Raw genomic sequence first — 12066 nt, forward strand, 5'->3', positions numbered from 1 at the left:
CAGATGTCCCTGAAAAGAGAAATTGGGGTGGAAATACATATGCCGAGATTTGCTAATTCACTGTTGAATTGTACCTGAGATGTCCCATTATGCTTGCTCTTAACAAATGAATGATTATTATATTTTACAGATAAGACAGGGGATACTTTATCTACACAGAACTATATGAGCTTTTAGTAAGACATTTAAATTGTTTTGCTTTGAGTCTTATCAGATTTGATAAGTTAATTTTCATTACTTCTTCAAAAGGTGGGCCAGGTTGTTTGCCAGTATTAGGACCAAGAAATGTTAGACTGCATGATATTTAGTTATAATAGCTAACGTATCCAGCTTTACATAATTAGTATATGGGAAATGATACAATCCTAAATGTATTTAGATATGTTTCTTTGAAACAAAACTATTTAATTTTATGAGTGTGATAAGAAACACCTTTATTCAATGTATATTTCTTTTTAAATGAGCAGTTCAGATAGCAGACATGTAACTCCTTACTACACATACCCTTGACTACCAAGAAATGAAGTCAATTCAAGAAAAGATCCGATTAAAAATATATTCCTTTGGGCCGGCCCCATGGCTCACTCGGGAGAGTGTGGCACTGGTAGCACCGAGGCCCAGGATTCGGATCCTATGTAGGGATGGCCCATGCGCTCACTGGCTGAGCGTGGTGCAGAAAACACCGTGCCAAGGGTTGTGATCCCCTTACTGGTTAAAAATCATTCCCTTTATAATATTCATTTGTAATCTAAACTCACAGCATGTCCCACCAGCCCAAAATAATCTTCTAGATGTCATTACACTTGCATTATTACAATTTTTTTTCAGTCCATTATTTATGGAGGTCACTGGGCTGCAGCAAAATATTTTATCCCTAGGAAGAGAACGACCTTGTAGCATGTGCGCCTTTGACAACTCTCTTTCTTAAAACATTTTTACTTTAGCAGCCTCCAACACATGCAGTTTTCTTCGGCTACTGTATATCCAAACTTTTGTGGTAGACACTCAAGGGGAATCTTATAACAGTTGTTTTCTATTTAGCGAAGTGAAGGTTGATCATAACCGTTTGCAAGCTGCTTTCCTCTGCGTTCATCACTAACAGCGACATCTCCCCTGAATTTATGTTCCATTATCAGAGTTGCTGTAGCAACACTCTGTCCTAGGACTCCCTCCTTTACAACTGTAACGTAATAATCCCCAGATTTCTTCACATGCTTAAAAGAGTTCATAAATTCTTCAGGGTTGGCAACTCCAGTATCTTTCAGCTACCCCCACTACCTTAAAAAACAAACAAACCTCTATTTAAGTCAGCACTGCAAAGAGGCCTCAAAACCAAGCCTTCTCCAGGACGTGTGGGGGCGACGGCTGGAGAAAACGTCGCTGTGTTCTGACTCCAGTGCACGTCTTTGAGGAGACTTGGGTCAAACACAGGTTCATCAGGTTTCATCTTTCCAGAAAGGTCCTTGGTGGCCTCGCAGTCTTCGCTCCTCTCCAGGCACTTTGGACTCTCAGCCATCGGTGTACACAGCACCGGAACCGGATACGGATCCCGCTTCAGCGCCCGCACCGCGCTCGGGAACCCGGTCCAGACTCTGCAGCGCTGACGCCTGCACCTGCCCCTACCCCAGACGCCGCGGGGCCGCGCGCAAGTGGAGGAGGCGTCGGCGCTCCCGCCCCATCTCTCCGTCCTCCCTGTGCTCGCCCCCCCCACACACACACCCCACCCCCCGGCTTCTTCCTTCCTGGAGGCTCCTGAGATCCTTCTAGGGTCAGGGCTGTTGATTCTGCTCTTTCTCCCCTCTGGAATCCTTCCCGGGAAAGGAGAGGAGGTGAGCTTGGCAGGCGGTGAAGCGCTCCTGGAACAGGGAGTTGGGGGAGTCCCCTGGAGAGGAATCATCCGGATGTGCCCTGATCAGTGCGGACCTGCGCCAGCCACGGGCGGTTCTGCATCAGCCCCACCTGCTCACACACGACTTAACCCCCGGAGAAACCACTGATCTCAACTCTGAGTTTACAGAAAAACAAAACGGTATCAAAAAACATGAATGAAATGTTGAAAAAATTTTTTTAATTTAGTAAGATAATACTGTGTGTATTTATTATGAAGTATTTGCAAAATATACAAATGTAGAAGGCAGATAAAGCCACCCAGAGAGGCACAAAGAATAGAATCATTTTTTTTTTAATTTTATTTCCTCGATATACATTGTGGCTGATTATTGCTCCCCATCACCAAAACCTCCCTCCCTTCTCCCTCCCCCCTCCCCCCCAACAATGTCCTTTCTGTTTGCTTGTCGTATCAACTTCAAGTAATTGTGGTTCTTATATCTTCTTCCCCCCACCCCGGTTTGTGTGTGTGTGTGTGTGTGTGTGTGTGTGTGTGTGTGTGTGTGTGTGTGTGTGTGTGTGTGTGTGTGTGTGTGTGTGAATTTATATATTAATTTTTAGCTCCCACCAATAAGTGAGAACATGTGGTATTTCTCTTTCTGTGCCTGACTTGTTTCACTTAATATAATTCTCTCGAGGTCCATCCATGTTGTTGCAAATGGCAGTATTTCATTCGTTTTTATAGCTGAGTAGTATTCCATTGTGTAGATGTACCACATTTTCCGTATCCACTCATCTGATGATGGACATTTGGGCTGGTTCCAACTCTTGGCTATTGTAAAGAGTGCTGCGATGAACATTGGGGAACAGGTATACCTTCGACTTGATGATTTCCATTCCTCTGGGTATATTCCCAACAGTGGGATAGCTGGGTCGTATGGTACATCTATCTGCAGTTGTTTGAGGAACCTCCATACCATTTTCCATAGAGGCTGCACCATTTTGCAGTCCCACCAACAATGGATGAGAGTTCCTTTTTCTCCGCAACCTCGCCAGCATTTATCGTTCAGAGTCTTTTGGATTTTAGCCATCCTAACTGGGGTTAGATGGTATCTCAATGTGGTTTTGATTTGCATTTCCCGGATGCTGAGTGATGTTGAGCATTTTTTCATATGTCTGTTGGCTATTTGTATATCTTCCTTAGAGAAATGCCTACTTAGCTCTTTTGCCCATTTTTTAATTGGGTTGCTTGTTTTCTTCTTGTAAAGTTGTTTGAGTTCCTTATATATTCTGGATATTAATCCTTTGTCAGATGTATATTTTGCAAATATTTTCTCCCACTCTGTTGGTTGTCTTTTAACTCTGTTAATTGTTTCTTTTGCTGTGCAGAAGCTTTTTAGTTTGATATAATCCCATTTGTTTATTTTTCCTTTGGTTGCCCGTGCTTTTGGGGTCGTGTTCATGAAGTCTGTGTCCAGTCCTATTTCCTGAAGTGTTTCTCCTATGTTTTCTTTAAGAAGTTTTATTGTTTCAGGGTGTATATTTAAATCCTTAATCCATTTTGAGTTGATTTTAGTATAAGGTGAGAGGTATGGATCTAGTTTCTCTGCATATGGATATCCAGTTATCCCAGCACCATTTGCTGAAGAGGCAGTCCCTTCCCCAGTGAATAGGCTTGGTGACTTTGTCAAAGATCAGATGGCAGTAAGTGTGTGGGTTGATTTCTGGATTCTCTATTCTATTCCATTGGTCAGTGTGTCTGTTTTTATGCCAGTACCATACTGTTTTGGTTATTATAGCTTTGTAGTATAGCTTAAGGTCCAGTAGTGTTATGCCTCCAGCTTTATTTTTTTTGCTCAGCATTGCTTTGGCTATGCGTGGTCTTTTATTGTTCCATATAAATGACTGGATAGTTTTTTCCATTTCTGAGAAAAATGTCTTTGGAATTTTGATGGGGATTGCATTGAATTTATATATCACTTTGGGTAGTATGGACATTTTCACTATGTTGATTCTTCCAATCCAAGAGCATGGAATATCTTTCCATCTTCTTGTATCCTCTCTAATTTCTCTCAGCAGTGGTTTGTAGTTCTCATTATAGAGATTTTTCACCTCCTTGGTTAACTCAATTCCTAACTATTTTATTTTTTTGGTGGCTATTGTAAATGGGCAGGCTTTCTTGATTTCTCGTTCTGCATGTTCACTATTGGAGAAAAGAAATGCTACTGATTTTTGTGTGTTGATTTTGTATCCTGCTACTGTGCTGAAATCATTTATCAATTCCAGCAGTTTTTTTGTAGAGGTTTTTAGGCTGTTCGATATATAGGATCATGTCATCTGCAAACAGGGACAGCTTGACTTCATCTTTTCCGATCTGGATGCCCTTTATTTCCTTCTCTTCTCTGATTGCTCTGGCTAGTACTTCCAACACTATGTTGAATAGGAGTGGTGAGAGTGGGCATCCTTGTCTAGTTCCTGTTCTTAAAGGAAAAGCTTTCAGCTTTTCCCCATTCAGGATGATATTGGCAGTGGGTTTGGCATATATGGTTTTAATTATGTTGAGATATTTTCCATCTATACCTAACTTATACAGGGTCTTTGTCAAGAATGAGTGCTGAACTTTATCAAATGCTTTTTCAGCATCTATAGAGATGATCATATGGTCCTTGTGTTTGATTTTATTAATATAGTGTATCACATTTATTGATTTGCGTATGTTGAACCAACCTTGCATCCCTGGGATGAATTCCACTTGATCATGATGAATAATTTTTCGTATGTGTTGCTGTATTCTGTTTGCTAGTATTTTAGTGAGGATTTTTGCATCTATATTCATCAAGGATATCGGCCTGTAGTTTTCTTTTTTGGTTATATCTTTACCTGGTTTTGGTATCAGGATGATGTTTGCTTCATAGAATGAGTTTGAGAGATTTGCGTCCGTTTCAATCTTTTGGAATAGTTTGTAAAGAATCGGTGTCAATTCCTCTTTGAATGTTTGGTAAAATTCTGCTGTGAATCCATCTGGTCCTGGGCTTTTCTTTGTTGGGAGCCTTCTGATAACAGCTTCAATCTCCTTTATTGTTATTGGTCTGTTCAAGTTTTCTACGTCTTCATGGTTCAGTTTTGGGAGCTTGTGTGTGTCCAGAAATTTATCCATTTCCTCCAGATTTTCAAATTTGTTGGCGTAATGTTGTTTATAGTAGTCTCGAATGATTCCTTGTATTTCAGATGAATCAGTTGTAATATTGCCTTTTTCATTTCTAATTTTTGTTATTTGAGTCTTCTCTCTTCTTTTTTTTTTGTTAGCCATGCTAATGGTTTGTCAATTTTATTTATCTTTTCAAAAAACCAACTTTTTGATTCATTGATCTTTTGAATTGTTTTTTGGTTTTCAATTTCATTTAGTTCTGCTCTGATCTTAATGATTTCTTTCCATCTGCTAACTTTAGGTTTGGATTGTTCTTGTTTTTCTAGTTCTTTAAGGTGAAGTGTTAGGTTGTTCACTTGCCATCTTTCCATTCTTCTGAAGTGAGCATTTAATGCAATAAATTTCCCCCTCAATACTGCTTTTGCAGTATCCCACAGGTTTTGGTATGATGTATCATTGTTTTCATTAGTTTCAATAAATTTTTTGATTTTCTGCTTGATTTCTTCTTGGACCCATATGTCATTGAGTAGAATGCTGTTTAATTTCCATGTGTTTGTATAGTTTCCAGAGTTTCGTTTGTTATTAATTTCTAGTTTTAATCCATTGTGGTCTGAGAAGATACATGGGATAATTCCAATTTTTTTGAATTTGTTGAGACTTGATTTGTGACCTAATATGTGATCTATCCTGGAGAATGATCCATGTGCTGATGAGAAGAATGAATAGTCTGAGGTTGTTGGGTGGAATGTTCTGTAGATATCTGCCAATTCCAATTGGTCTAGAGTCTTGTTTAGATCTTGTGTTTCTCTACTGATTCTTTGCCTAGATGATCTGTCTAATATTGACAGTGGGGTGTTCAGGTCCCCTGTTATTATGGTATTAGTGTCTATTTCCTTCTTTAGGTCTAATAGAGTTTGTTTTATAAATCTGGCTGCTCCAACATTGGGTGCGTACATATTTATGATTGTTATGTCTTCTTGATGGATCAGTCCTTTTATCATTAAGTAGTGTCCCTCATTGTCTCTTTTTATGGTTTTTAATTTAAAGTCTATTTTGTCAGATATAAGAATAGCTACTCCAGCTCGTTTTTCTTTTTTGTTTGCATGGTAAATCTTTTTCCATCCTTTCACTCTTAGTCTGTGTGAATCTTTATGGGTGAGGTGGGTCTCTTGTAGGCAGCATATAGTTGGGTCCTCCTTTTTGATCCAGTCAGCCAGTCTGTGTCTTTTGATTGGGGAATTTAAGCCTTTTACATTAAGAGTTGTTATTGAAAGGTGTTGATTTATTCCTAGCATTTTGTTGGTTGTTTGGTTGTCTTAGGTGTCTTTTGTTCCTTGCTTTCTGATTTACTGTTTGGTTTCTGTGTTTGTTGGTTCCTTAGGTTGTAGATAGCGTTTTTGTTTGCTTGTTTTCTCTTCATGAATGCCATTTTTATTATACTAGTGGGTATTGATTTTTCTTGGGTTTTTATGGCAGTGGTAGTTATTTTTCAGGAACCAAACCCAGTACTCCCTTGAGGATTTCTTGTAAGGGTGGTCGTGTGGTAGTGAACTCCCGCAGTTTTTGTTTGTCTGAGAAATATACTATTTGCCCTTCATTTCGGAAGGATAGCCTTGCAGGGTAAAGTATTCTTGGCTGGCAATCTTTGTCTTTTAGTATTTTGAAAATATCATCCCATTCCTTTCTAGCTTTTAGGGTTTGTGATGAAAAGTCTGATGTTAGCCTGATTGGGGCTCCCTTATAGGTGGTTTGACGCTTCTCTCTTGCAGCTTTTAAGATTCTCTCTTTGTCTCTGAGTTTTGCCAATTTGACTATGACATGTCTTGGAGAAGGCCTTTTTGGGTTGAATACGTTTGGAGATAGTTGAGCTTCCTGGATCTGAAGATCTGTGACTTTTCCTATACCTGGGAAGTTTTCTGCCACTATTTTTTTGAATATGTTTTCAATAGAATCTCCATTTTCCTCCCTTTCTGGAATACCCATGACTCGGATATTTGAGTGCTTAAGGTTGTCTGATATCTCTCTCAGATTTTCTTCCATGTCCTTGATTCTTTTTTCTTTCTTTTTGTCTGCTTGTGTTATTTCAAACAGCCCATCTTCAAGTTCAGAGGTTCTCTCTTCAACTTCGACAAGCCTGCTGGTTAAACTCTCCGTTGTGTTTTTTATTTCGCTGAATAACTTCTTCAGTTCAGCAAGTTCTGCTACATTTTTTTTCAGGACATTGATTTCTTTGTACATTTCGTCTTTCAGATCCTGTATACTTTTCCTCATTTCATCATGATGTCTAGCTGTGTTTTCTTGTATCTCATTCAGTTTCCTTAGAATTATCACTCGAAATTCCTTGTCAGTCATTTCAAGGGCTTCTTGTTCTATAGGATCTAGAGTTTGAGATTTATTAACTTTTGGTGGTGTACTTTCTTGATTTTTTGTATTTCTGGTATCTTTTTTTTGATGTTTATTCATTGTGGTAGGGGGTTTCACAGTCCACCGGTTTGAGGCTAATGACTAACTAGGATGTTGCTGTGGTTGCCAATTTCGTATGGCTACCTCCGTGGCTGCTCAGTTGGCCTCTAGTGCCTTGTGTGTGTGGTTGCCTCGGGTCTTGGGCTTCTCCGGGGAGCCACCTTTCTGGTCAGCTTGGACTCTGCTGGGCTGGTGGATCACGTACCACAGGGAGTGTGATCGCTGTTGAGCTTTCACTTCCTGTGCAGGACTTCTCCCTGTTCCGTGTGCTCTGGCCCAGGCTGTTGGATCGTAGAATCATAGTTTTAATCGTTTGAATAATCATTACACGTATGTGTATACACACACCATTTCAGTTCTTATGTTTTCATTTAGCTTTCTGACATAAACGTTTTCTAATTCACTTTTAGTAAATACTTGTATCGCTTTGATAACCTCTCCTGTTTTCTTGTGTTTGAACTTTTACTTCTTTTCTAACATTATTATTATAACAAATAATGCTGTGATGAACATCTTGAGAAAAACCTCGTTTGGGTATTACGGATTATGTTCTTAGTTCTTATGTTCTTATGTTCCCAAAATCTAGTTGCTGGATCAAGCAGCATGTGCTTCATACCATCAAATTGCTCATTTTCCAAAAGAGCTGTGACGCCTTCTCCACTCAGTTCCATGCCTGAGAAGCCTTTCACTGCCTGCACAGCCTCATGTGAAATTTCTCTGCTAATGTGATAACGCAAAGATGGAATATTGTCCAATTTGAATTTTAAAATTACTAGTAAGTTTGAACGATTTCCCTTATCTTCTTAAACTTTCCATCTTTTTGACATTTGGTCAATAGAAGTTCTGTGCCATTTGCCTAATTATCTATTAATCTCTTAGGTCTTTCCTTATCAATTTATTTAACAAGAATATGAATAAATTGTGCTGCAGAATGAGTGGAATTTTAAAAGTCAGTCAGCAGGCTAAAAAACACTGAAAGCTGCTGAATTAGATCCCTTGGAATAATAAGTTTGTGAGGATTAAAAAGTCTCCATCTCTTTACATAAATTTCATGTGTGACCGACATACATGATGGCGACAAAGAGGAGAGAAATGGGACCTAAAAAGCCATCCCCAGAGTTGACCCAGAAACCAACACTAAACATGGCAGGACAGGGTCACTTGAATACAAGGTGGAAAAGTAAGAGTAAACTAAGGTTAGAAAAGATATGGAGGTGCACGTGGACTCCCATGCAGGAATGGCTCCAATTCAAGGGGTGGAGATTGGCATATTACCAGTAAATTATAGCACAGCCCTCTAACAGCATATAGAGATAATCAAAAGATGCTGAATACAATTACTACATTTATATGCAATTAATAATCTAATACAAGAGATCATTCTTTCCACTGCCAAATGTTTGAGTAACTAACAACTTCAAACTCCCAAGACTGTAGTCCTCATAATACCTGGATTTCCAGGACAGAGGGTCCCTGTAGAGATCACCTCACAGACAGATCCTCCCTCCTTAGGGTAAATGGGTGTCTCATTATTGAAACTCTTCTAGAAAGGAGATATCACGAACCATTTTTTTAGCCTCTATTCCTTATAAAATAAAAGGAAGTATTTATGAGGTCAAATTTAGAGATTTGTGCTGCTTGAGAACAGAATTTCAACAATAACGATCAGCACTATAGTAATGGTTCAGACAAATTTCTAAATATAATAATATAGTTTACTTTAACAAGATCTTAGAGGTGGTCAATGATTAATAAAACCCAGGGATCAAGTTGAGATCCTGCCGAAGGGAGACAGGAGATGACGGGTAAAGATTTAGAGAAAAGAAAGTCAAGGAGAACCAGTGGTGGCCTGATCATATAGGTGCTTGGAGCAAAAATGTAAAAACTGCTTTCTCATTGTAAGAACTTCCCATTAGAGAGATGTTACTCACTTGGAAACTGAGGCCCACAGAAGATACCAAACTACCTGGCCAGTAGATGACTATTTACTTCTTATGTATTCATTTAGGCATTTTTGGCAATTCATTACCAACACGAGAAAAATTGAGATTCCAATGTCCTTTCAAAGTTCACTGAAGGAAATTTTCAGGAAGATCTCTGATACATGTCAAAAAAGTCAAAGGAAATAGTACTGTGTGAGATGGCTCAGAAGATCTTCTTGGCAGGAAAACATTTAATGTAGTTTATTACTCAAAATGTCCTGAAAACGATGGCAAGAATGCAACCAAGTCCACAGCAGGGGATTATAAAGGAAACTCCAGGGTGACATTAGGGAGCTCTTTTGGAGAATAAATTCTTTGCCCTCCAAAGAATGCCTTGAGTATATATCAAAAACAAAAACAAAAAAACCCAAACCAAACAAAAAACAAATACACACACACACACACACACACACAAAAGCCCCTCAAATACACACACACATATGCAGACACACACAACTCCCTTCAGGAAGCTTTTATACATCAATAAAGGAAGAGTTAGATGTGGAATCAGAAAAAGAAAACATTCTACAGAAGAGTAGAAAATCAGGATCACAAACTCATTATGCAATAGAAAAAGAAAGTGATGATTATTTGCAGAGGGAAACACAACTGCTGGTCTCACTTAAATCAAGGCCTAAATCTGGTAGAAGCATCCATATTAAGACCAACCCTGTTTAATGTGGATAAGAAACTAGCCAGATGTGTCCTGCCCGAAGCAGAAACGGAACCATCAAATGCATATGCATCTACCTTGGAGAGCAGGGTATGTATAGAAAACCAGAAGCTGCTTTTTAGTGAAGAAAGCTCTTATAATTGCCTCTTTCTCTCCAGTTGTACTAATAAATTGTCCTAGAATTGGAGCAATTGGTTTTTGACCAATATTTTGCTTCTTTAAGAAATTTGAAGTAATTTGCTTCTCCAAGTAAAAAGACTTACTCTCAAGAGGAAATTTTCAAGACCTCCTTTTCTCTAGCTAGCTTACTGTTTCTCCAAAGCACTGTGAAAAAGTTTCCTTAAAACCTTTCGCAGTGGAGACAATGTTGCCACTCAACCCCATCTTCAGTAAAAGTGTGACCTGACTTTTCTTATGCTTGTACCAGGTTAAAACTATGGCAAGGACCAGGTTTCAGATTTCATGGTACATAGTTGGATCAGTGGTTTCCACTGTGAACGTTTTGTGAGGAAGGGGACAATTGAACTAGTTAGGTGAAATCTTAGGTTTATTTCCTGGCTGATTTTACGTTGGAAGAGTTGCTGTACTCCTCAGTCTACCCCACATAAAATTCTCTCCAAATAGAGTCACATTTGGATCAATATATTTATCTTTTAAAAAAACGAAACACCCCCCCACACACCCAACAATCTAGGACAGTGGTAGCCAAAGTTTTGACAGTATGCCCCAGGAGTAAAAACCTTTGGGCAAATGCCACCCAATATGCACATTTACGTAGATATGTGTGTATATGTGTAAATATAATATTTATATACATGTATTACTATGGCAAAACATGTATTTTAAACATTAAAAATAAGCACTCAAAAATTTCTTCAAGATAAATTTTAACTGCTCAGCGCCTGGGACAGAGTATCATCTCAAGCATTTCTTCTCTTTTCTAGAGTCAGACAATACACACTCTTGTGTAAGTGATGTTCATTACACAGCATCAATCTCTGCTGAAGACTAAATCTTGGGGCTTTTATGTAAAGCTTGAACAGGGGTAGAAGGAAGAGATTTTTAAGTGAATGGACAGGTCTGGATGGGACCTTCACAACAGGCGTCCCCAGCACATTGTGCAGAGAGCTGACTGCTGAAAAAACATTCTTATCCATTGATGCCAGAATGATAACATGGGATAATATGAGTATCTCAGAAAGTTAAATCTTCCATTTAAGTACTATTTTTTCTTTTTCTTTTTTTTTTTTCTTTTTTTGAGATTATCAGTACTACTGTGTTTGTTGTTGTTAAAATGGAAACATTATGATATTTGTTGTTTTTCAATAATAAATTGCTTGACAAAACTAAAAATGGGCTGTCCTATGTCATTTTCTAATATGTGGAGACATTTTATTTTTACATAAAATGCAGAACTGCGGGAGCCAGGACTTTTAGAAGACAGCCTGAGGGCACTAGGTTTCTGGATGCCTGGAGGGGAGACCTGAGATTGGGGCACCAATGACCAGCTTCTGTCCTCCTGCAACAGCTCTGGTCTGGGGACTAAGCTGGAAGATGACATATGTCAACTTTCTTCACTTGTTTTCCTTTACAGAAGAAGAGAAAGATGAGAAGCTATATACACTTATCTTCTTGTTGCTCTCTTTTTAAAAAAATATGAGTGCATTATTCATGAAATGATCTTCATCTCTCAGGCTCTGTCTACAAGCAATTCCAGGGAGTAATCTGTAATTATTTCCCATCATTTGCTTGTTGGCTGTTTGCATGTGTAAACAATATGTGAACTGCATTTCAAATATTTTCATTTAACAGGACACCTGACATGTTCCAGACTCCAGTGAAGGAGACCTCACAAGTGATGAGCACATGGCCCGTCACCCTTTCAAATTCAGAGAATTTACTTGGAAAAAAGTTTTAGGTAACTAATTCAGGAGAAAAAACCTCTGATACACACCTCAGAGAGTTTTGATGGG

General features: G+C 38.8%; 1 pseudogene; it reads right to left on the reverse strand.

Annotated features, from left to right (window-relative positions):
• Positions 1 to 935: 935 nt before the first annotated feature.
• On the reverse strand, positions 936 to 1447 carry LOC134381223 (glucosamine 6-phosphate N-acetyltransferase-like; annotated as a pseudogene).
• Positions 1448 to 12066: the final 10619 nt, after the last annotated feature.

This window comes from Cynocephalus volans, chromosome 6 (assembly GCF_027409185.1).
Source record: "Cynocephalus volans isolate mCynVol1 chromosome 6, mCynVol1.pri, whole genome shotgun sequence".
NCBI classification, from domain to species: Eukaryota; Metazoa; Chordata; class Mammalia; order Dermoptera; family Cynocephalidae; genus Cynocephalus; species Cynocephalus volans.